General features: G+C 35.8%; 1 long non-coding RNA gene across 1 annotated transcript in view; it reads left to right on the top strand.

The window, feature by feature from the left end:
* The first annotated feature begins 9896 nt into the window (after positions 1-9896).
* The window catches only part of LOC125690724 (uncharacterized), a 33556-nt gene continuing 16740 nt past the window's right edge, over positions 9897-26712 (top strand). Inside the window, exon 1 of the long non-coding RNA XR_007375757.1 lies at positions 9897-9968. This is a non-coding gene — a long non-coding RNA (uncharacterized LOC125690724). The remainder of the gene's footprint in view (positions 9969-26712) is intronic.

Here is a 26712-nt window from a genome sequence, read left to right as displayed (position 1 = left end):
CATATTTAAACTGGATTCTATCCGAGATGTGATGAGTTCCCGTGTGGTAGGTTTGAAGGATAAAGGGTCAGGGTGTGTGAGACTGCTTCTCATTACAATGCAATGCCAGTTCAGTATCTAACAGCTTAGAAATAACTGAACGCTATTTAAGAAGCAAAATAACATAGTAATGAAAAATACTTCAATATATTTTGTAATTATATTTTTATGATAGGCAAATTTCACTTCTTGTACATAAACAGAACCTAATTCATTTATGACATATATATGCACATTATCCAGACCTTGCAGGATATTAATATCTCATTTTAAAGAGGGCTCAAGACATTATGTCAAATTTAATCCTATGTAAAGTTCATCATATTTTTGTCTAATAACTCCTTAGCAGTTATTAAAACAACTCTAACAGGAAAAAAAAGTAATAACATTTCAGTTGTGGTAGACACAATATATAATTTTAAGCTTGAGAAATCAATTATCATGAGCTTCAGAGACATAGTAAAGGTGCAGGATAATTCCTTCAGAATGTCAGGTATATCAGTTGCACATTTGAAAATATAAGTTGTGTAGTTGAAGCAGCTAACAACTATAGCCATAAGGACACATTTGTATTTCTTTTTTTTTTTTTTTTTTTTTTTTACTTTTCTCCAAAAAACTCACTTTTAGTACCTCTTGAAAACTGTACTTGGCTGAAGCATGAATTTTCTTTTTTTCTTACATAAAAATGACGTTTATTTTAATGCAGAAGAAGAAATGAAAATATGTTCTGAATATTAATGGAATAATTTTATGAGTGAAGCTACTTACAAGTGCTGAAAGTACTAAATACTGAACTTGTATTTCTTTTGCCTCCAAAGAAGAGAGAAAATACTAAGTAAAATAAAGAAAAGTTATGTGAAAAAGACATTCATATTAATCTCTATTAATACAGTTTCTGTAGTAGATATATTAATATATTGATATAACCTATATTATCTATCAGTTTTGGGATACTCAAGGTGACTTACTCTCTTGGAGACTAATTTTACTTCATTAAAATACCCTTCAAAAGCCAGATATCTTAGTGTTATACTGTTACACGTACAGTAACGTTCTGGTCACCAAAGATATTTTTTAGGTTAATTCTCACGTAAGTATACATGTGATCAGAAGTATTTCTATGTGAATATGATTAAATTCTGATTTTTATTATAGTTACTCAAGTGAAGTACTTAAAATGTACAGTATATTCTGAATATATTTGAGCATGCTGGTGTTCACCTCACTTCCTCAGTTTTGTGCATTTAATACAGACACCCTATTTAAGAACCTCATGGTGTCTGTAAAACTGATGGAAACTCTCAAGCTCTGTCACCGAAAAATCTAGGCTGACATTTTGGTATTAACTACAATATCATGTCTTAGAGTTTTCAAGACCCAGTACTTCAAATGACACAAGAAAAAAAAAATCTGCTCTTCAGTACTATTTTCTTTTTGAGAATTAAGAGCAGCTCTTCAGAGAGTTTTTCTTTCTTTGCCGACATGTACTTCTATGCATATTCAGTTTCTGAGATGAAAATTTCTACAACGCAAAATCATGTTTTACCTCTTCAGAAATCAGAATTCATTTTTCATTAAAAGGGATGGGATTTGCTGATACTTGTTGATTTAAATTCTGATGACTCTCACAATAGATCCTGCCAAGAAGTCTGTCCCCTTCCTTCTTGCAGCCCACCTTTAGATATTGAAAGGCTGCTATTAGGTCTCTCCAGACCCTTCTCCAGGCTGAATAGCTCCAGCTCTCTCAGCCTGTCATAAGGAGGTGTTCCATTCTTTGGATCATTTTTGTGGCCCTTCTCTGGATACACTCCAATAGGTTCATCTCTCTCCTGAACTGAGGACTTCACGTCTGGACACAGTACTCCAGGTGAGAGCTCACCAGCACAGAGTAGAAGGGCAGGATCACTTCTCCCGACCTGACCACACTTCTTTTGATGTAGCCCAGGATGTATGTGTGAAGAAATTAATACTTTAATGTTCAGCTCAGGTTTTCAATACTATATTTAATTAGTCTAGAGCTACTCTATAAAACCAGGACAAAACTAATACTGAACAGTGAAAGAAAATTAACAGATGGGAAAAATGGTGCATCAGGCTGTAGTTGCAAATTATATAAAAGTACATGAAGGTAAGAAGCAGCAAAGTTTGAATTTTGAACCTCAGATATTCTAATTTTTTACCTATTACTCTTACTGTTACTGTAAAATAGTCTCTCATTCTCTCCATTCAGAACCAAGAAGCCTGAGGTTTCTGCTGCTTGCAGTTCCTATGACAACACAGATTACTGTTTCTGTCATTTCCTAATCTAGTTAGATTTTTTTTCACTTTTCATATTCACTTGCAAAAGTGTCAGATATTGTTCATTCCTTAAATCTAGGCATTACAGCATGAACTGGGAATATTAAATGATGTAGCTGCATCATTTCAAGTCTATTGGTGTACAGGGATGTCAATATCAAACTATTTTTGTATAGACTGTTCACTGCTTGAGTCACTTCCTCCCAGCATTAAGGAAGATGCATTGACTCAATGGATATTAGATTATTTGTTGCTCCTCTAAAAAACTGAAGTGTTGTTACTCATTTATGGCTGGCTCATGCCTTGAAGTTGAGATTTTGGCTGAATTTACTATTCTCAATTTAAGAGACTAGAATGGTAATGCCAGTCATGATAAAACCATCATTAATTAATCAGAATGATACAGTCCTTTAGCAACAGATAAATATATGATGAAAAAATCATACCAGTAAGGTCTCCACATTTTTTTTTCCCTGGGAAAAGACAGAGATAGCTCACCAGTACTCTCTTCACAGTAGAACAAAATTTTCTTTGCAATGTAATTAGTTTTGATGTTGAAAACTGACATCATAATGTTTTGGCAAGCAGTTTTGCAACCCAGTTACTTGGTTTTAGGTCTATTTTGATTGCATAATAAAGTGTATAATATAATTAACAGGTGATGACTTTTGTGTTTTTATGCACAAATTTTTGCAGTCAGGATCTCAATTTTTAAGAGCTTCACTTTCATTTTCAGGAACAGCAGAAGTTTGCCTCAACAGCTGGTGGGAATAAAGGCACATTTTTGGTTTGTTTCCCACAGTAAAACTGTTACCATGTTATAGAACAAAACTTTCCATTGCATTTAACTTGTTGGTCATAAACTTGAAAGTCCTATTTAGTTACAGACTTTTTTTTAATCTACTGATTTTTTTTTTTTTTTTTAATTTTTTTTTTCCCCCTTTTCTGATGTTGTATTAAGAATACAGTATGGTGTGCTTCCTACCACCTAAACTGCATTATGGGAGTATCTCTATTTCTCGCTTTCAAAAATACAGCAAAAGTTATTGTTTTGCACCTCATCCATGCCGAAGAACTCCTGTATTAGTTTTTCATTTGAAGTAAATCGCTTTCTCTGTCACAATTTTTACTGTTCTGTTACTTCTAAGATTCTGCTACACTCTCTCCCTTTAAAAGGATTCCGAGTGCTGCTTTAAGAAAGCATCTAAATTCTAGTTATCTTTGTAATTTACATGTCACACATTTCCTTGTTTCTGTTATAGCCTCATCCTCAGTTATTATGATGCTCTATCACTTTTACACTACCACACACATAGCACAGCATGTTGTGAATCTGTATTGTCAGTATGTCAGTTATTGAGAAAGAAAGATATCCTTTGAAACTCCTTTGTTTTACTATATGAAAAAGAGCTATGGCTAAGCTATGGTTAACATTTTATCCATATCTTTGTTAACTTAAAGGTATTACAAAAGAATAATGACAATTTGGATTTATCAGGGTAGTTGTCCCCTGTTTTGGTATATTCAATTTTCTACTGTTTTAATTGATAGCATGTAGGAGTAATGAATGTGTGCTTGAGAACGCATCTTAAAAGACACCTTATATATTTTAATAACATCTGTTGATATCTAAAAAGCTCATTTTACAGGCATCAGAGGACTTCCATTTTACTCTCTCTAAATTCTAGAATAGCCCAGAGATTGTCTGACTGAACTCTCTAGCTCCTTGTTCACATTTTCTTCAAGCTTCTCCAGGCACTTGGGGTTGTATTTAGACTTACTGCCAGCAAAGCAAACTCAGAACACCTTAGTTGCAACCAATTTTGTGTTCTGTGATGGATTCATTTTATGATGTCTACACTTTAAAGGTACCACTCCATGTCTTCAATATGAAGCTTTGCATCCACAATGGTCAAGGATAGCCATTTCAGCTATCAGCCAAAATGTGTTACATTGAAACACACTCAGTTATTGCCTATTTTCATTAAATTTTCAATGCTCATACAAAATATTGTAATGAAATAGTTAATATACAAACTGAGTGGAATGGAATTAGCAGCTGCAGCATTTATGAACCAATCATAGACCCTTCTGGCCTCCTACTTCTCCTCTTGTGATGGAGAAACAGTAGATTCCATGAGAAAATATCTGATATACTGCTGACCACTCTGGTGCTCCTGACTTGTTTTGTTCATTGTGCTGTGTCTCATTCCTCTACATGGAATTAGATGAGCTACTGTTTCATGTCTGCATTTTTCATTCTAATAGAAATATTGATCTAGAACTTGTAGCTCTGGAATTAATTTCCATATCATCCATGTCTGCAGGTCACGATGGATTGCTTTAGCAGTAATGTCTTCAGAAGGACATTTTTGAACTTAAAAGGGTAATGATTTAAAATAAGACCACACAGCATAATATACTTGCTACAGCCATCAGAATATGTGGATACCTAGGGCAACCAGTTTTCTGTGGTGGGTTTTAGTAGCACAGGAACTGCAGGGCAGCCTCTGCAAGGAGAGCTCAGTGCTGCCTCACGTCAGATCAGAGCTTCGGCTCTAAAAGGGACTCACTGCTGCCAGAGCTGAGCTGTGAGCAGTGCTGAGTGTGTTGTGGGAAAGCAGATATAAGGAAGGCAGAAACTCCTGTGCAATAGCAGCCATTAGAGAGGGGTGAGAGAACAGCCCTGCAGGCATCAAGGTTAGGGCAGGAGGAGCTCCAGGCACACAGCAGCAGCTTCCTGCAGCCCAAGAGAGGGAACCAACAAAGGAGCAGGCTGCCCCATTCCAACCCATGGGCACCACGTGGAGCAGATCTGCCCACACAGCCATGGAGGAGCCCGCAAGGGCAGTGATGGATGAGGCCTGAAGGAAGCACAGCCCATGGGTACCCCTGCAGGAATGACCTGGGGCAGAGTAGTGCTGGGAGAGCTGCAGTCTGTGGGAAGCTCTCGCAGGATCAGTTCAGGAAGGATAGTACGTGTGGAAGGGATCCACGCGGAGCGGAGAAAGAGAGTGATAAGGGAGGAGCAGCACAGATGAAATAGTATGTACTAATTGCTTGTGTTCCTTATCGTGGTGGTCTTGCAGCTCACATCTCTTAATAGCTGTTTCTGTTCCCTATGCTTAGTTTCCTTCATGAATCGCTCTCTGGGATCTTTCTATCCCCTGTTCTTGGAGCACCAGTTTGGCCAACAAAAGCCTGCCGTTTCCTTGGATTTTCCATCAAGTCCATTCACCAGCAAGACAATAAAGAAACAGTTATCACTGATACTACGTGAGATTATATGAAGCAAATAAAGTTCAACAGTGGTTGAGTAATGTGTATTTTAATTCAAAAATTTGCTTGCACAAATGTAAATTCAATAGAATAGATTCATTTGTTCATAAATAATACTGATAAATGATCATGGTTTTATTATCATATTTCTAATAATTCATGATTTACACATTCACATTTTTCTTAATTACCAAAACAACCAAATATTTAGGAATAGTGTCTTTCAAAATATGTGCAATGTAACTTAGAGGAAATTTTTTCAGGCTTCTCTGTGTTTATGAACTGTTTACTCCAATATTCCGTAGTTGCTATTTGTGCAGTGTGTTTGGTCACTTAAGGCATTCTTTCTGTTTGTTGTGTGGAGAAGTGATTGTCTTCATATATGATGATAACAAATGATGTTTGTATGATCCATAATTTATGCAACCTGAAAATGTCCTGACCTACTATATTTTCTGAAATGCCAAGAACTCATCCAGAGAAGAATTACTGCCACAGCAGGAAAAGCCACTTTCTGAATTGTAAGGATGTTCTGAGATAACAAGCAATTAAAGGCATTGTAAAAGAACAAAGAAATCTAGGAGACATTTGGTAAATTTAGAAAAATCAAAATAAATCTTAGTTTTCTTTTTTTCCTATATTGGAAAAATATATTTTTTCAATTTGGGTACTAGATAAAAAAGTAATAATTAATAAAAATCTTTCACGATAATTGAACCTTAACTGTGTTTCCCATCTGGCAACATGCTGGATCAATTCTTCACAAAATGACAGGAATCTGAGATTCCTGAAAAAACATATGGTAATAAAACAGGAAAACGTGATCATCATCATAACTGATCATGTTATTTGACTCTTTCTATTGGACTGGATTGTTTTTGTTCTCTGTGTAGATATTTTTTTCTCCTTAAATATCAGTCTGCAGCAGGGAGTTCAGGAGTTCAGTCTGTGTGGTAGCAGATGAAGTTAATAGCAATTCCAGCAGTATTTTGACAAATGTATTCTTGTGATAAGAAGGCTTTTAAAAACAGAGTTCCCTTTATGTACATCTGAACATAGTGCTGGCAGAAAGAAACGTATGCCTAAACATACACGAAATTATGGAATGGAAAACATAAGCTATCTTTTGAAATACATAGGTTGCTCTGAAAGTAATGCCTCCTATTTATTTCCATGGAAACTACAACAGATACAAAGAGCAGTAATTCTGCATTACTTTCAGATCAATCTTGTATGTACTTGACTAAAGTATACTAAGCATTATGACTATGTTGATAATATGAATTGTAATCCTGCCCAATTACTTCTTATGTGCATAGATTGCACTGAGGAGAGCTCTTTTTCCTTTCATAAGTTTGCTTGTCTCTATATATCTGTGGTGACTGTTATAGAATTTAAATTATGGGCATTATCTCCTGAATGTTTATAAAAGGTTTAAATCTAGACAGCATGCCAGAAATGTCATTTCTCTTTCCCCTGGTAGAGAGGTAATTTTTCACTTTAGTGATGAGGAAAATGAATGTTTCTGGCCGTGGATAAGAACATAACATGAATAGGAACTGAAAATGCACAGGTCATATTATAATCTGAACGAAGTTGTACGCTGCTGAAATATTACCAGCAAGCACAGTGACAGGTTGCTCTAGATCATTAGTAAACAGCCACAAAAACAGCTGAGCTATTTTACTGAGATAAGCATGTGAGGAATGTTAATATTGAAAATCTAGCCCAAAAATATCCTTTCTTGTTTCTGAGTTTCATCTAGACTTCTGTTTCATGATTTTTAAAGTACCCTCATTAAATCTTTGGAACCTGATTATTTAGGGGCAAATCAGCCTCATGACTTGGCTGGAATAAGTTGGAGGGGTCATTTTCACATTACATAGATTTTTTTTTTGTGGAAATACATGAGAAGATTAAGATATTATGGGATTATTATTATTTTTTGTTTTCCCAGAACATTATTCTCTAATAATAGTGAAATACTACACTGCCTTTGTGGACAGCGTTTGATGAATTCCATTTCTTTTTACTAGTTGGTTCTTTATGTAGATATTGCCTAATATTATTCCTCTTGGAACAGACTTGCATCTGCAGAACACTCATCTGGAATCACTGTGTTTTTTGATGGTTTTTTTTTTTTGTTGTCTTTTTCCAAATTTCACTCCATAAAATAATTAGATGTTGTAGTTTACCAAATGCTTCTTTACTGCATAATGTCATATATCTGGCCTTGCATATTCTTGTTCCTCTCAGTTACTTTCTAGAAAACTAAAGTTTTCTGATTTTTCTTATCTGTTATTACAGCAAAATGGATGGAAAAAGAGTGGCAATATCTTGGAAGCTCAATTCCATGTTTCTTAGGTGAGGAACACCTAACACCACTAACAGACAACTGGTGTAAAATGTTGGTGAAATCTACTGATGAAATTTAGTATAACTCTCAGATTAAATTTTCTACAAATTTTTGAACTCCTCAGAATAGAAAACAAAAGAGAAATGTATAGGGTATTTTTGCAATTATTCTCAAGTAGTTTGTTCCATTCAGATGATGGTGACCTGTTTTTGAAAAGAGTTTCCAGAAGCTGTTGCAAATGATCTTTAAGGAAGACTTAGAAAAAAGTTGGAGTTATTTTTTCTTGTAACTGCCTCTATGGTGCTGTAGTTTGTAGTTTGCTGTGACTAATACAGTATTAATAATACTCTGATGTTTTGCCTCTTGCTGACCAGTGCTTGCAGATCATTAAGGTTTTCCTTTTTGCTTTAATTTTTCAGCTGTGTCCCTACAGTGAGCAGGCTGGAGGTGTGTCTCCACGACAGCTGATCTGAACTGGCAAAATGGGCATTCTGGTATATGGTATTGTGCTTGGTGATGAAGGCTTGGTCAAAGTGGAAACATTCATGGCTCTGGCATTTGTCTTCCCAAGCAACTACTTTATTGATAAAATTTTCCTGTTTCTATGTTTGTTTGTTTGTTTTAAGGAAAATTAATATTTTCTTCTTTTTTGCTTTCCTAAAAAGACCATTTTAATCCTCTTGGTAAAAATAAATCTAGATCTAGACCAGTCACCCTGTTTGGATTGAAGTCAGCTTAAACAGTCTGCACAGTCTGAACAGTCAAGCTTGTATCCAGCCAATATTGATTATCTTCAGGGATGGAGTTGCCACGACCAGTCTGGCCAAACTGTTCTAGTATTTGACTACCACTGGAGTGAATAGTCTCATCTTTAAACTGAAATTCCTGTATTCCAGTTTATATTTATTGCTCTTTCTCTCATGATTGGACCTGCGTCCCTTTTCTTTACTGCCTACTAACAGGTATTATATGCAGTGATGAGATCTCCGCTGAGCCTTCCAGCCTCCAGACTGATGGGTTTTTCATAGCCTCTCCTCCTATGACAGATGTTCCCTATCTCTTAATCTTTCATGAGCTAGCTAGTTAGAAGCAAATATAAATAAATTTGCAACAAATACAAGAGAAACAAAGTAATCCTATTCTGCATCATGTTTTCAGCATCCATAATGAAAACATCATTCTAAGAGTGATCTCTGAAAATGCAGTCAATGCTTACAGGTTGTAATGAATACCTTCTATGTTTTCTACAATTAAGTTTCTCATACCAAAGTAAAGGAGAATATTACCACATATCTCTAAAATAGAAATGCCCATTTTATTATCTGAATAAGTGTAAATTCAATAATAAATAACATATCCTGATTTTGTTGTTTTGTTTGGTGCTGTTGTTTAACAGTGGTTACTAAGCAACACAAGAGAACTTCCTCATAATGACTAATAGTAATTATTTACAGTTTACTTGTAACCTCAGACAGAATGTCTGTAGATTATTTAAGCTAATCTGCAGTCTGAAAACTCTGAAGAAAAGGGAATCCCACCACTTCCCTACTACTGACTTTTATCATAATAATTAGGAAGTTGTTACAACAGCTAGTGAAGCCCTTAAAGTTATTTTTTGATAAATTCTTTCTGTCTTACTGGACACATTGATGGAAATACATAACAAGTCTAAGAGCTTTTTCTCTCAGCTTTTTTTAAAAAAGTAATTTTATCTAATGGAATCTTATGCACATCTTTTCTTGATTAAACATCTAAGAAACCAAATGATTGCCTTGTACTTACTCCCTTGTAATGGAAATGTTGAGTCATAGCTTGAACCAGTGATTGAGCACCTGGTGGGAAGGCAGGGCCAACCTAGGGGAGCTCAGGTGTATGTGATGCATTTGAGGGAAGGGATGGAGCCAGGATCCATCCTTTCCCAGACCTCATTTAAGGATTGGCACTGGAGGTGAGGGTTTCTTGCTGGAGATCTATGCCTACCTTAGGCCTTCTGAAGGTAAATAATTTCTGTTCCTTTGTTTCTGTGTCTAGGGCTGCTGTATTTAAGCAAATCCTTACTTGCTGTAGCTGTAGGCCTTGCTGCTCTGCTGGTATTGCTGCTCTTTACCTCATGTTGCATCAGAATTTATTTGATTTGGTCTCGTTTATCATGAAGAGAAAAAGAGTTACATTGAAGCTGTTATTTTATGATGAAATTAAAAATAAGATGGGAAATTTTAATCTCAAATGGACTAAGATCATTAATGTAACTGTGAAGAATGAATTCAAAGCCATGATGGTTTTCACAAAACACTTTCAATGGGTATTGTATACTGTGCAAAGTATTGGAAGAAATATGAAAACATAACTTAAATTTATGCTCAATGCGTGCAGAAGTCAGTGTGTCAGGGACTGAATACATATGCACAATTTGTTTCTTCCTTTGAAATGACAGAGTAAGATGCATATTTCTCTTTCACCAAACACAGTAACATAATTTTTCAGTTGAAAAGCTTGGGTAATACATTGTTTACATCAAGTTTGTAGTAAATTGCCTGATGCATGATTTGTATCTAACATTGTGGACCTCTAGTTATTACTTTTTTCACCATATTTGTCTTAGTGAACCACATTTTAAACAGGTAACACTTTATTTTGTCTTCAGTAAGAGAGATTTAATGTCCTTCTCTAAACATGAGGAGTGCTAATGAAGCAACAGATCAATTTATTGGCTTCCTTAGGTGTTTGGAACATAAAATGCCAAAGGTGATAATGTCTTTGCAAAATGTCTATGGACTTAATGGCTGACAAAGGGCTAGAATCCCTCTTTCAGTTCCTTACCACAAATAAATTACTCAGTTTCTCTTACTAATGTTGTCTTTGTTAGTGTTAGATCTTTTGTAGTAAATTAAGCTTTTAGCACTCTGAAGGTTTTCCAGATATGTCAGAATAGATGTTTGTCCATTCATGTCCTTTTTTTTTTTTTATCATTTTAGCATTTGTGCAAAAATTTTTAGTAATAATAGTATAAGGAATAAAAGCAATCAACTTGCACAAAACCAGTTTATAAACTTGCATAGAATAACACTGACAGTAAAATCTGACAACTAAAGGGAGTAGGAAGCCGCTTTTTACTAAGAGTCCGTGCTTTTCTACACAGTACTTTTCTACTCAGTTTTTTATTCTGAAGTCTTCTGTAAAATTTAGACACGTGCTTCTACTTTTCTTTGTTGAATTTTCTTCCCATTCACGTTTTCAATTACTAAAGAATTTTAAGTGTCTAAATTTATGATAGATGGGTGTCAGGCTGCTTTAAATACCCACTTCTAAACCCTCTGTAGCAGTGAATCTCTATTTTATGGCAGTTAGAAATCTTAGCCACTTAACGTCTGTTGCAGTGTTAATATTATGAAGTGACTAATCAGAATTCTTAGGTGAGATTGATATAGTTCTTTTGTACCATTAACCAAAGGTTGAATACCAGTCTTATCACTAGAGTAAAATCATTGCCTTCCTGGCAAAATAAAACAATTTTATCAATGACAAAAATGAGTACTGAAGGAAAAATGAGGAAAAATGTCTTTGCAAAATAAAATTTTGGAAGAACAAAGGGAGGATAGAGGTGGTCTATCCAAAACAAGATAAAGGAAGAGCTGAGAAGAGTTTCTGTCACAAGGATCTGGTTGTACAAATTTACATATCAGGTGATGCTAGTTTAGCACCTATGTGTAAATTTTGTTTGCTGGGCAGAAAAGAGTGATAGACTATACAAGATACAAAGATAGTTCTAGTTGGGCAAAATAAGAAACTATGAACCCAGATTACAAAGTACGAATAAAAGAGGAAACTGGGGGGGAGTAGCTACTGGGGGGGATGGCTGATGGGTGAACATAGGAGAATGTGAACCCCAAGTAACTCAGCCAATGGGGAAAGGGCAAAGGGCTCACTAGCATCAGGATACAGGGATAAAAGAGGGGCTGTGTCCCCCTCAGGGTATACCCCAGTGGACTCTCCCTTTATTCAAATAAAGAAAGCTGAGGACTCCTCTGTCTGTCTCTTTTTGGGATAAAGATGACTGAGCAAGCTTTTTGGAACAGTAATTTTCCTAACAGGTCCCTTACATCAAAATTATTGCTGTCAGCTGGTGGTCACTATTTTAAATCTGATTTTTTTCAAAATGTTGCAACAATGTCTTAGTGAACAAACTTCAGAGTCCCAAGTTCTTGTTGGCATGCAGAAGGGCACAGCTACAATGAACCCTGGAAAAGTATAATTTTGTGGGTTTTTTTTCCCTAAAACACACAGTATTTCTCAAAATCTGCGCAGAACTACTTTTAGTTTTTCGGGGTAGCACTTCACATACTAATGTCTTAGACTACAATTTCTTTAATAATTGTGAATCTTCCTATCATGTTTAATTAGAAATTGTTCAGCTCCAAAGCACAGTCCATCTTGTGTGTTGAATGAAGGATTGTAGAAAATTGATATGTGAGCACATAGAAATTAGAGGAGAAATGGACACATTACAATTAATTTTGGCTGTATAGTAAATGTGCATTCTCAATTTGATTAAGTAGATGCTTTTTAAAAAATTCCTCTGAAACTCAGATTGGTCAAACTGTCTCAAATTGGTTGCTCAGAGGACTGCTCAAAGAACTGATGGCATACATGAAACCTGGTTTGGTATTGGAAGGCCATTTGAGCATTCAACAGAACTGTGACTGAGTCAGTCATTTTACTCCATAAATAGAGGTAATCCTGAAAATCCCTTAAGCACTTCTGCTTGGCAAGTGGCTGAGTGGCAGGATGTTCCTTTGAATAGGGATGCGTCTTGACTTTATGCCTGCTGCGGAGTTTCCTTAGGACTTGATGTCAATAGGCTCCTTACTGATAGAGATCCTTTGTAACTGAATAGCTTTAAGCTTTGCTAGCTCATCAAAGATTATAGTTTAGATTGGTTGTGCACATGTAATCCTTCAGACATAAATCACTGACCAACTCTGAGATTACGAGTGGATTCAGTTGCACCTGGGCTCCTTATCTCTCTGGTTCAGGAAGGTCAGAAAGCAGTGGGCTTCACTCCAAACCTTATGAATCAACAGGAGAGCCTCCTGGGTGTGTTTGACTCTATTCTCTATGATGTAAATAATCAAGAGTGCCTTGCTACTTCTAATGCCATCAAATTGCTGTCATAAAAAAATTAAATGTTGTTGTATCACTATATCCCATCAATAAAGGTATCCCCTCTCTTTCTTAGGAGTGTGGTTTCCATCTGTGATACTGATTCAATTTTTCTTTTTTTCCTGCCTCTCATTCTTAGTTGAAGAAAATGTTGAAGTATTTTCTGTTTCAGAAATCAGAAGTTTAAGGGTTTGAGAATGTATTTAAAATTGTAGTGTATTTACACATGTACTGAAAGTCACTCCAAAGTTTTCTTTTATAGGTTGTCTGAATATATTTATCACAAAAGTTTCTCTGTAGATGATGATTGCACAATGCAGCATGAATTTAACAGATTTTTCACCAGAGTTACTTTTATGTCTGTGATGTAAACAGGGAGAAGAAATGGGGAGGTATGACCTAAAATACAGAAGATAAAAATTCTACTGGTGGAATCTCCTAAATGCATTAACTTTCTTTTTTTCTTCTGCTCCTTTTTTTCCATTTACTAAATACCTTTTTTTTTTTTTTTTTTTTTTTTTTTTTTTTTCCTTCGGAATTACTGCCATGAGGAAGCAACTTTTTTTTTGGCAGACAATTTGCAGAGTTGTAGAGAGTTGAGGGAAGAATGTTTTTGCATAACAATAAAATATTGTGAAACCAAAGGGATGTACCTCAGGGTTTGTGATACAATTTAAGTTTCAGCTTTCAGTTAGACCCCAAGAATAGAATATGTGTCCTTGAGTGATAACAGGATGAATACCAGTGAGAAATAATAAGGCCTTTGTTGGAGAAGGTTTGCAAGGACAACTCCATGGTAAAAAGGACAAAGGGGAAATTGAGTTCAAAGAACAAAGGGTAAGGTGTCCTCCAAAGTAAACCTGAGAATTGGTTAAATAAACTTATCTTATAGATATATAGCAGGGGATGCTAGTTTGACAATTACTTGTAAATCTTCCCTGCTTGACAAGACAGAGGGAGATGGACTTTGTCAAACAACATGCAGAGATAACTCCAGTTGGTCAAAGCAATGAACTCTGAATCCAAATTACAAAGTATGCATGACCGAAGGGATACCTACAGTGGGTGATGACTGCATGATAGGCTAGTCAAGAAGAATGTGAACCCTAAGTACCAATGGGAAAAGGGGGAAAGGCTCACTTGCAGTTTGGCAATAGGGATCATAAATGGCTGCATCTTTCCAGTGTGGTATGCCTACAGCGGGTAGGTTATCCGCTCTTGCAAGAACATTAAATAAATTGTGATTCATAGCAAACTCTGCATGAGCCTATTGGAACTAGATATTTCTCACATTGAAGCTAACAGAGACAATTCCACTAGAATTTATGTGAGGATGAGATGGTCACATTTTTTTGCATTTGTCTTCATGTTAGATTGTGAACTGGAGCATAACAAGCAACTTCTGCATATCCTAGAATATCTACTGAAATTTTTAGTACTATTCACAAGGCAACTCCCACACCCTTGATGTTATCCAGTGTATTCAGGACAAAATTTTCCACTTTATCATCATTCAGATTTAATAGTCCTAGTTGTATGAGAGAGAATCTTTTGGTTTCAGCAAATGGTGCTTGCCCACTAAGGTGACAGGAGAAATTAGCATACCCAGCACATAAAATGACAATGGCTAGCAGTTATTTTCAGACTTAATTCAAGGTGTAGATCAAGCTTGAGAATCTTTTCTCTTTTTTTTTCTTTTTTTTTTTTCCTATCAATTAAAATAAAGAAAGACTCAACCTCAGACTGAACTAGAATGAATTCTGATGGAACTATAACTAGCATCAGCATGCAACAGTCCAACAATACTGCTAATCATACCTTCTGCCCTGAAGGGCTGTTGTGACAGATATGCTGTCTGTATGGCTATTGACTTTTGGGAGCATCTTGAAAATTAATGCATCTATCTGGTCTGCTGGAACTAACCAAATGTGTGTAAATGTGAGAGGTGGGGTTGAGATCTCAAAACTACTGCAGATTTTTCTCCAAACAAGTAGTCATAGTTTACTGGAATGCATATGAAGGATGTACCTTTGTTCTGCTGCAGTACATGTTAGGTGAAAACACCCCCTATGTTCTACTACAGTGTTGGATACATAATGCCTTCTAAATGCTACATTGGTATTTAGGAGTTTTACTTGGGCTGAGGTTTGTCCAGCAACAGGTGAAGCACAAATCATGGACCAAGTCAAGTCCACAGACAATTTAAAAGGACAACCCATGAAACACTGGAATGATATATGTATGTGTGTATCAAATGACAGGAAAGGTTATGGTAATTAATGGGTATGAATGGGTTGTGAGCAATATTTTGTATCCCTTGTTTTGTAAATATATATTTGTACGTATTCTCATTACTATTATTTTTCTTTTTCTGACTTAGCAAATAGTTCTTTATCCCAAACCATGTTTTTTTTTCTTCCCCATCCCTCTGGGAGAGGGGAGCAAGTGAAGAGGTGTATGGTGCTTCACTGCAGGCCAGGTTAAACCACAAATGTTCTCTGTGCTGGCATTAGATGCTGACAGTGAGCAGCTTTGGAAAATGGCTACTCCCAAACCATTTTCGTTCTTTTAATTGCCCAATATTTTTGTTTCTTTTTTCTTTTTATGAAGTGCCTTGTTTGCTTGCTTTGTGATCTGCAGAACAGAATAAGGACTGAAAAGTTCAGAGAGCACTTTAGTTTTCCATTTTCTTCTCTCTAGAACATTTTTTTGAACACACATTTGACATCTTAAGAAAAAAACTGGAGTTGAAAATCTCATTAAGTATGAAAGACAGAAATGGAAACTGGTTGCTAACTCCTAAATCATTGTGTCTAGAAGTTTATCCTGCAAACTGATATGGATTTTTTTTTTTTTTATGGGGTTGGGTGAACTCTTTCTGGTTAACAGCTTTTTGAATAGAAAAGGTAAGATAAAGCATCTAAAAAGGGCTTAGAGGTTGTTCTCAACTTTTTCAGAAATCTGCAAATGAATAACTCATTAGGATCCCTTTAAATAGCCAGTTGAATGAGAGAAAGATAAGTTTCACAAACTTGGTACCCTTGAAATACTTTCTAAAACAAAGTTAAACTTCAGAAAATGGCTTTATATTTGTATTTCATATTCACATTGATCTCAGTAAGAGGTTTTGACTGCTCAGCAGTCACGTAACTCTGAATTCAGTGGTCTGATTTTGAGTGGAAATGTGACATTATTGTCCTTCATTTTTTATCTCAGACTTTTTTCCACTCGATTCAAATTCTAACACCTCTGTCATTTTCTTTCATCTATTTATTGTCAGAAAGAGCTTTCAAGCAGCTAGCTTTAATGAAGTACTTTTAAGACTGTATATTATATTCATAAGCATTTCTTCATCTTCCATTTTTTCACTCACAGTACACAGCACGAGAATACAAAAGTCTACAAGGTAGAAAGAGTCAATAAGATCTAGCTGCAAAAGTGACTTTTTTTTGACAATTTTTCTGAAGACTGGCAGGCTATATAAATATACAGCAGACAATTGGGGTCCACAGGGACCCCTTTAAGATCATTATGAATATTTGAAAGGATAACTAGAGCCAGGGGTACACAGGACAATCAATTGCTATGAATTTTTATTTCCCTAAACACTCAAAGGGAATGTCAGGACAGGTATGTATTATCAATAAGCTTCGTTTAAGGAAACATGGGCACTATTTTAATAGGACCAGGGCAGGGCAAGAAAAAAAATGTCACACATAAGTAAACACATTTAAACAGAGGCTTTCAAAGCTAGTTGTTTACTTAGTGCAATTATTTTAAAGCTCAATGCTTCTTACTATTTATAGATGTTGGATAGTGTTTTGTTTTTGTTTTTTAATAAAATTCCAGCACCAGTCTTTTGAAAACTTCAAAATCAGTCTCAGGAGTCTGCAAAACTGAAGAATGACAAGCAAACTTCTTTATAAAACTTGAACATCAAATTAGGAATTGCGGCGTAGTAGGCAACTGCAAGACACTTGTCGGGATGTGACACAGCAGGACCTCCCAAGCTCTATGATTGATGTGTGGCACATGCTTCAGGGGCATAGATGAGGCACATAGGGTATATAAGCTAGGTTTCACATCTAATAAACGCCATTTTGCTGTTCATCATATTGGTGTGTATGTGCAGTTATTTGGTCCTGACTTGGTTAGGGTTAGTAGCATAGGAGGCAAGGCAACATTTCAGTTTTGAAGACATCCTTTCTTAGTTTTTTAGAGGCTACTGTTAAAGAAACAATGAGAGAAGAGTTCAGATCTTTAAGCTTATCATGATATTTCACCAAATAGTTTTAAATTATAGATTTTTGTCAGAGACTATTTAAAATCTTATTGCGCCTCTGGAAATCTGATTGTTACTGTATTGGCATCAATTTATGCATATGTTTTGTGTTTTATATATATATATATATAATATAACACATTTTGTATATATATAAATATATACATCACATGCTTTTATAGGAAGTCTGTTCAGGCCCAAAATGTTGCCCCTAGCCAAGATTATATTGAGATCACAGAATGATAGAATCACTGAGGTTGGGAAAAAAACACTGATATCATCTAGTTCAACTGTCAGCCCATCCCCACCATGCCCACTAACCATGTCCCACAGTGCCACATCCACATGTTTCTTGAGCGCTTCCAGGTATGGTGACTCAGGTGACTCAACCACCACCCCGGGCAACCTGTTCCAGTACCTCCCTGGGGAGAATAAATTTTTTTCCAAATATCCAACCTGAGTAGTGTAGAAGTAGCTTAGAAGATCAAAATGGAAGTACCTATGCTACAAAAAAAATAGTACAGTATATATACCGTTATAGTATGTCTACTACTACAATATTTCTACTATAAGAATGAAGGCTGTAATTTAGTGGAGTGGGCATTTAGCATGTGGATCACCATTAAAGCTTCTTCTTTGAGATCTTAAATACACTCCCACAAATCCATCTATTTTGTCAGCTGTGACATTAATGACTGGAAATATTCTGTGGGAGACACAGATGAAGGACTTGATACAGAACATGTCCCAGTTACTGCAAGTTAACCAGATAAACATATATGCTCTGTGGTTTTTGTCATCATCCTTATTCCAGCCCAGACAGTGTCAGACAAATCCACTGCCATGATGGGATGGTGTGGAACCAGTGCAGGTGCCTGCATTAGGTCAAGGATTGTTCCATACCAGATGATGTAGGCAGAATGCTGTGGGCAGTTACCTGGGAGTTATTTGCTGATTGGGAACTGTAGAGTGTTGGTCACGGAGAGTGATTCCATGGGTTGCTAGTAGTGCGTTGTATTGGTGTTGTATGTTCATCACTGGGTGATTGCATTAGGAATATAATGTATTAGGAATATATTTAATATATGTTATAATTATTTCCATTTCCCTCTTCTGCCTTAGTAAATGGCTTTTGTATCAGCCCATGAGTTCTGTTTTATTTCTAGCTCTTCCACTTGTCCTGCTTGGGGGGGAAGTAAGCAAACAGCTGCTGCCAGGGTAAAACACTACAGTAATTCCAAAACACAACCTATATGTAACTTAATAGTGTAAAATAGTTGCTAATTTTGAAGAAGCTAATAGTGAAGGATTAAAATATGGGATAAGATGTTTGTTTGGTGGTTACTCAGGGACATTAAGGTGAAATGTTAAGTATCTGAAATCTGTTTCTTTGACTGTAGTCCAAAGAAAAGAAAAAACTGATTTTCATATAGTATTTATTATACAGAGTCCAGTGGTTATCAAAGGTGCTGAATCCATTACAAGCTTGCAGAATTTCTCAAAGCTGAGATCACAAGAGAATTCCTTTCTATTTCTGTTCCAGGAGCATTATTTATATAAAAATAATACCTTTTAAAAAAAACTCCTAAAAAGAAAATATGGAACATAGAGCTCAGTGTTTTTTATTTCAATAGAGGTTTTACCTTTGCAGTTCTCTTTTCTGTATGCTGTATCCTGAAGTTTCTTCTCAAGCTGTTTTTGATCTACAGAAAGCCATTAAGAGACTGTCAACTTAGGTATACTTGAAAATCTAGCTCAGCACTGAGGCTTCCTGGTTAAGTAACTAATGGACTAAAAGCAAAACCATCAAACTCCCTTTCATTTATTTAATACCAGCATTGTTCAATTGAGTGCTAGGAGGTTGGATTTTTGTGGTTCCTGAAGTTAGGATTTCAATGTTAATATTGGCAAATATGTGTGAAGTATAGCCTGTTACTGTTTGTATTTTCACTGATAGACTGGATGCTTTGCCTCTGCTTGTTAATAGTGACCCTCTCAATTTAATATTTCTTGTACATGACTATAAAAATGGCTTGGAAATTTAGATACCCTTGTATATAAGGGATACGGTTCATGAGGAAATACTGACCAGTAGGTGGACAGCCGGACTAGATGGTATTAGAGATCTTTTTCAATCTTGGTGATTCTATGATCATTCTTAAACCTTACTTGAAACTATTACATTTTCTTTAGAAGAAATGGTGTGAATAAAATGTGTCATATTAGTAGGATCAAGAATTAAGCCAATCTATCACTGGGAGAATCACTGGTATTCTAGAATGAGAAAGGCATAAACAATCCGACTTCTAGTCCCATAAATTCTTCCACAAAAATAACAATTTATTGCATTATTTTTAGAAGTTACTTTTAATTCTTAAAACACAAAGTGAATTAATGTGAGGTCTTATTTTCTGAATTGTTGAAATATAATCCTGTTTGAATGGTCATAATCACGAACAACAGTTTTTAGTCAGACTTTGCTTCACTGCCTTTGGGTATAGTAGGTTACTTTAAATTATCCTCAGAAGAAGCAAAATAATCATAATATTTTCCTGTGCTTCTAAATTAAGATAAATCTCTGCACAGAAATGCAAAAAAAAAAAAAAACAAAAAAAAAAAAAAAACAAAAAACACTCAACAAGGAACTTACAAGATGTTTGTTTATTAAGAAAATTTGAGAGTGGGATAAAAAAAATCTAGTACCATATTTATTTATTTGCTAGTACCATATTTAAGGTGCAGATAAATTATACTTAATTGCTACAGACAAGCTCCTCATACAGAAATCTTCCAGCAGAGCAAAGAAGGTAGCCAGAAATTTCTTAAGTCTGGATTAACATTCAGTCTGTAATGCACTTCTATTTCTGTTGTGGTAGTGGATATAGTTCTCGAAGTACATCATATTGAGTTGTCTAATAGAATACGTATACAAGTGTCATCTTATTGTGAGAAAATTTCTTGTTCCTTTTCAAAAAGTGGTGGAAGTAGGAGTCTGCTCACAAAGGAGGAAAAAAATGTGGCCTGAAGATGTGGACAAGAAATAAATTCTGAAGTTAGGAGATAATAACTAAAACAATCAGTGTTGCTAATGCCCAGATTCAGGTAAACATTATGGTCTCTAAATACATGTTTTCCTTTTGCTGATGGTTCATTAAATACTGGTTCAGTTGATATCACTGCAGTGATTTTTTTTGTTATCTATAAACATATTTTGTTACTTGTTGTAGAGTGCAAGGAAACTGCACTGGATTTTTTTCATTTTTTTTTCATTAGTACGTTAATTCTGATAAATGGTTTTGCACATGGCTAACCATTTTCACTACCTTAAAGCAATTGAAGAGGTCTATGGAAGCTTTGATCTAAATTCCTAAGGGAGTATGACACTTTAAATCAGGGCTGCAAATGCCTTAATCACTTTTATTTTCACTGTAAATGAAAACTTCCAAATGAGAGCAGTCACAGTGGAATACTGTGCTATGCAGGAGGATTTGGCACGAAGGCATTCTGTGATAAAATATGGTTGAATACAAGAGGCTTTTAAAACAAAAAATACTAATATAATAGAAAACAGTAAAAGCATTATGTATAGTGACTCACTAGAAAAAGTTAAATGTATTACTCTAGAGACAAGCAAGGACTAAATAAAGAATATTTGAAGTTTTTCTGGCTGACACTAAAAACTGCAATCTACAGTTTTTCTATACAATGCTGTAGCAGACTAAGAACTCACACAAGAATTGTACTCATGAGTATAATTTTTGGCTACAGGGAAACATGGGGGGAAAAAGTTGAGTTGCTTTCACATAACTGAGCGAAGGTATATCGATAGGAAATTACTACGTGGTCTTGTTCTTTAAATATCTTTTTATTGAGATATATGATGTAGCTCTAATTTTTCTAAGATCCATTTATTTGGTGAAACAGTTACCTGCAGCCATGAAAAGTCTTTGTTATGAGATTGTCCTGGCTTCAGATAGTTAATTTTCTTGCTAGTAGCTGGTATAATGTTAAGTTTCTGGTTTAGGAGAAGAGCAGTGTTGATAACTTATCTATGTTTAAGTTGTTGCTGAGCAGTCCTTACACTAAATCATGAACATTTCAGCTCCTTGTGCTGCTCCCCCATCAAGGGTCTAGGGGTATGAGAGGAACTGGAAGAGTATATAGTCAGGATGGCTGACTGAGACTGACCAAAGGTATGTCCAACACCATGTAACATTGTGCTGAATGATAGAAGTGGTGGGAGGTGATTGGTGGGGCCGACACTGCTAGGAGACTGGACATTGATTGGGTGATGGTGAGAGACTGTGTTGTGAAAAACTTTCTTTTTAAATTAATTTATCCTTATCTCAACACATGAGTTCTCACGTTTACTTTGTGATTTTCTTCTCCATCCTACTATGTGTGCGGTGGGAAGAGCGAACAAGCAAATGCCTGTGTGGTGCTTAGCTGTGTGGTGGATTAAACTACAGCAGGCACTATGGTCTAACTGCTTATTTATATAAAACAAAAGATCTCTGCTATTCCTCTGTGTAATTAAGAACATCAGCAAGTAGTACCTGCCTATCTTAATAACTGGCATTCCAGAAGAAATTAGTATAGATTCTACAAATCAACCTGGGAGTTCACAGCCAAACTGATGCATTTAAACAGATTTGTAATGCAGAAAAGAGGGAGAAGAATTAATTCAGGCTTAAGTTTCAGGAAGATGTTCCTCAAGGTAGGAACACATTGTAATTTGTAGGTATATAGGTGAGTTATTTCTTGAACTTACAGGTGAGTAAGATTGTATACTTTGCTGGGGTACAGAGATAGTTAGGTTAGGTGTAGAGAAATGTACTGATGTGACTGCAGTACTATCTGGCAGGAAGATAAACAGGCTGATTTTTAGGGTTTATTTTCAGTCTGGATTTCTTTGCCAAATTTGAATGCTCCTAAGAATTAGGTCAGTCTTCCAAAGTCTTGCAAATCTCCCTCTGGAAATGACCTTTTCTCCCATACCATGAAGTTTCATCTTCAGGTGACAGAAGGGCTTTTGTTGTTCCCTTCCTCCGAAATACTTAGTGAGGGTTCATGCTGTAGGTAATGTGACTGTGTTGCCTTTTTTTTTTTTTTTTTTTTTTTCTTCTTGAAAAGGGAAGGAAGACACAACAGAGAGATATGTGCAAAATAATGTTCTAGCCTGACTCAAATAGGCAGGAAGGATCAAAGTGTCAAACTCTGTACATTCTGCACGTTCTTTGCGTAAGAGAGGCGTGTGGGTATATGCATTTATATATACATAAAGGTATGTGTATGCTTTGTTATGTACCTGTCTAAGGGGATGATTGTGGAAATGAAGAATGAGATAGAAATTCCATAGGATAATACATAATTAACAATGTTATGTAGTCCAGTAAGAAATTCTCTGCAATTATATTTTGGTGCTACTCCAATTTGTCAAGTTTAGGGTAAGCCCTTCACAGTCAATTATTTTTGTTGTTTTGTTATCTACAAAATATTACATCTTGGTATATTTATTACACTTGTAACTGCATCAAAATTACTGTTTCTTCATAGTTGATCTGTAATAAGTGATGTATTCTAAGAGGAAATAACTAGCTCTGCTATAAATCATTGATTTTTATGGACAAAAGTTAATACTCTACAGTTCAGTTTTGCAATTTACAAGATAATAGAAGAATTTCTTCCCATTCCCTCCACACCCTTGCCCTGATTCTGTCTTATTTACAAGCATCTCGGTTGGTTTAATAAATAATGGCTGAAATATTTCATTTTAATTAGTATAAAATGGCATTTGTTTTTCTGTATTTAGAGGAGGGATTTGGAGGTGCTGCCAAATGAAGGATTAACACTGAAACAGAGATCTGAATAAATACATAGTATTTCAAACTGAATTCACAAAACACACATTGGATCGCATTTTTAGATAAAGCTCTTGCATTTAATATGATAGTACAACCCTGCTGCTTGGACTGTGACAAATTGCTCAGTGTGTGTCTGCTGGGACATAAGAGGACAAGATATTATGCTTAACCCCAGAACTGTCAAGTCTGATTATTTTTTAAGAAGCTTAATAGCTCTGGGAGCAATAAAAAGAAGTGTAGAGGGGAGAAGGGGAAGAGGAAGGAGAACAGGGGAATGTGTTGCTGGTGTTTTTATGTTACTGCTAGAAATAATTCAGTCAAGGAATTCATGGTATTGGTTCTTTTTTCCCCCCTGTATGGATAATAAATCTAAGAAAATGGCATTGGACATAGAAAAGCATGGCTATTGCTGCTAACGTATCTGCAGAATAGGTCATCAAGAAAGGAGTAGTTAGTTCATAACGGAGCAAATGCAAGTATATACATGTATATATACTGCCTGTGATCTCAGTGGATTTGTCATTGCCAGGCTTCTGAGAGCACGGAGGAGATGGGGGGGAAGCGGCTGTCCAGGCTCAGAGCCATTGGCTGCTACAAGGTTAGACTTGCTGGATGTTAACACTTCTGCTGTGTCACATTTGATAAGAATGTGTTAAAATATTATGGGAACAGAGGGTGTACATAGGCCATGTCTTTGCTGTTGGCTGGCTCAGCATGTTACAACGGAAGATTGGAAAGTGTGTGATTGAAAGCCCTGATTTTTTTTTTTCCTGATACAAAATTGAAATTTCTGGTTCTTCAAATGTGCAATCTCCATAAAAAGAAAAGGCCAGCTTTTCTGATTTTTGTTTTAGTCCAGTTTCTAGTGCTCACATTAAGGAAGTTAGCTTCTCTAGTGCTCTTTGCTCGTTGTTGATTCCTATTGGTGTTCAAGGTTGTCAGGAAAATGAATGCTCACTAAGATGTTTCATACTGTGTGCCAGTACTGTATACTAGATGTTTAGGTGCAGTATCAACTGAGTCTGAATAAAGAGTAAGGGTTTTATGAAGATGGAAAGGGATGTGATTAAAGTATGGATATTGGGAATACTGTTTGAACCAAACTGCAGGTGAGCAAAAGGGAGGTGTGACACATGCATGATGCCTGTCCCAGGACTGCTGTTTTGGTGGGAGATGAGAAGTATCCAAGTCTGCATTTATTTCTGAGAAACATTAAATTGAGTGAAAAAGTTGGTCAGATTTCTTTAATTGTCAAGAACAACTCACCTTTGGCAATTCCTTGATTTATTGTTTTGTTGCAGCTGTTTGTCATAGCATAGAAACTTTCCAGTAAAAATCCTTGTAATCAAGGAATTAAATTGTGACTAATCCAGCTTTTTCAATGTATTTCATTTGATAATAGTCATTATCCATTGGAGAGAAGAATTCACTGAAGTAGATAAGCAATCCTTTCCTCCTTTCAGTAGTTTGGGTCAGCTGACATATAATTTGAAACAATATATATGTATTACCAATACAGAGAGAGCATGCTTAGTCTTAAATTCAGTCAGTAGCACTCTTATTTTTAAGAATCAGAATTTTATGTCAACAAAACAGTCCTTAAAAAAAAAAAAAAAAACACAAACAAACCACAAAAAACTTGTACTGTTGTGCATTTTTAAAAAAAATTTTTTTACTTGCTTTATTTTTTTAAGCTCTGTGCCTTTTCCTTAGTGTACTGGTATTAAATCTCACTCTCATGGTGGATTATGTATGAAGATATTCAAAACAAATGCACTTGTTGTTAAGGGAAAAATAAAAATATCAAAATAATGCTTTTTTTTCAAAGATAGTTTTAAACACATTTCAGCTAATGAATAAAACTGAAAAAGTAAGATTTTTCAATTTTGCTAAAAGTAAGTTATTTAAAGTTCTTTGGCATCCAACTACAAAGAAAATTGAGATAGAAAGATGTTGATGTTTTCTGCTCATGCAGTGTAATAAATCTGTAGCTGGTATGAGTGGTTACAAACATTTGCTTAATCTAGATTATAAGGGACGATAAGAAGATGCATCATTTTAATGTAATTGGCAGTTAAGTAATAAACAAGATGACATACCTAGCTGCAATTACAGGAAACTAGATAAGCTCATATTACATGCATATTAAAAAAAAAAAAAAAGTGTTAGTAATGCACTTGAACAGTACATGCAAAAGGTTTAGGAGGAGTCAACTGCAGTGAAGTTGTGTTTCAGAGTGCAGAAATATGTTTTATGGAAAACGATACTTGTCTCACTCCAATTTACAGGAGGGAGAAGAGGTTCTTTTAATATACTCAATGGCGAGATTAAGACATAGCAGATCAAATGTTAGCCCAACCAGTTTATTACAAATCCTAGTTCCTAGAGATATAGGGAAAGGGAGATGGGCGATAGAGAAGAGATAAGAAATAAAAAGCAAGGAATCTTTATAGAAAGCCAGAGACAGATAGTCACCACCGTGTGTCCAGCAAGGTCTCAGGAACTCATCTGGTCACCACAAGGGATGGGAGGAAGCCAGCAAGCTTTGCGGCAAGCAGGCCCTGGGAGTGCAGGGGGAGTGGTTCTTCAAAAGAGGTTTTCCTCTCAGGGAATTTTTCAAAGGCTTCTTTGGGTGCTCTTCTCCAAAATCCTCAGTTTAGTGAAGGCCTTTTTATCCCCCATTTCTCTGGGTTTTTTCTTCTTTTCTCTCTGTTAGTGTGACATACCTGGCCCAGCAGATAAGCCAGCAGATAAGCCAGCAGGGAGTGATCCCTTCGTTGCCATGCACAAGCATTATCACCTTTTGCAGTGGTCAGCTCTTTCAAGCCACACCCCTGGAAAAAGACTGTTTGTCCTGCTTCTGCTTATCTTTACAATCATCAGCAGATGTTCTGTGGCACAATGACAGCCACCACTTGCCCCCCTAGATAATTTGCAGTTGTCACTTAGAGTCTTATCACCAGAAAGGCTTCACAAAGTAAGTTTTGAGACAAAAAGAAAAGCAGTTTTGTCTTTCATAGTACTCCAGTTGATATATGTGCTGTAATCCTGTGGTCTGTTTTATGTTATGATAATCAAAAGTGAGAAAGGTCGTACCTCTTGGCTGCGTCATTTATTAACTTTATAAGTTGCTACAGTCCTTCACATTACTTAAACTTCAGGGTTTGGGGATTTTCAGAGGGCTGAAGGAAGGTAGATTGGCCATGTAACTTGGTCTACTAATTACTAGTTTTACTACTTTACTACTACTACTTCTTATTTATTTTGCAAATATTATAATAATTAGGGGCTTATCATTAACATAAAATGAGAAAATTACTTGAAATAAAATGCTAAAAGTATAGTAAATAATAGCGTATATTCAAGTATGCACAAGCCTGTGAATTATAATTTTATAATTGTTCAGGAGGAGAGCGTTCTAAACTGAATATTTT

This window comes from Lagopus muta, chromosome 3 (genome assembly GCF_023343835.1).
Source record: "Lagopus muta isolate bLagMut1 chromosome 3, bLagMut1 primary, whole genome shotgun sequence".
Taxonomy (NCBI): Eukaryota; Metazoa; Chordata; class Aves; order Galliformes; family Phasianidae; genus Lagopus; species Lagopus muta.
The sequence above is the reverse complement of the archived record's forward strand: the minus strand, read 5'-3'. Positions and strand labels throughout refer to the sequence as shown.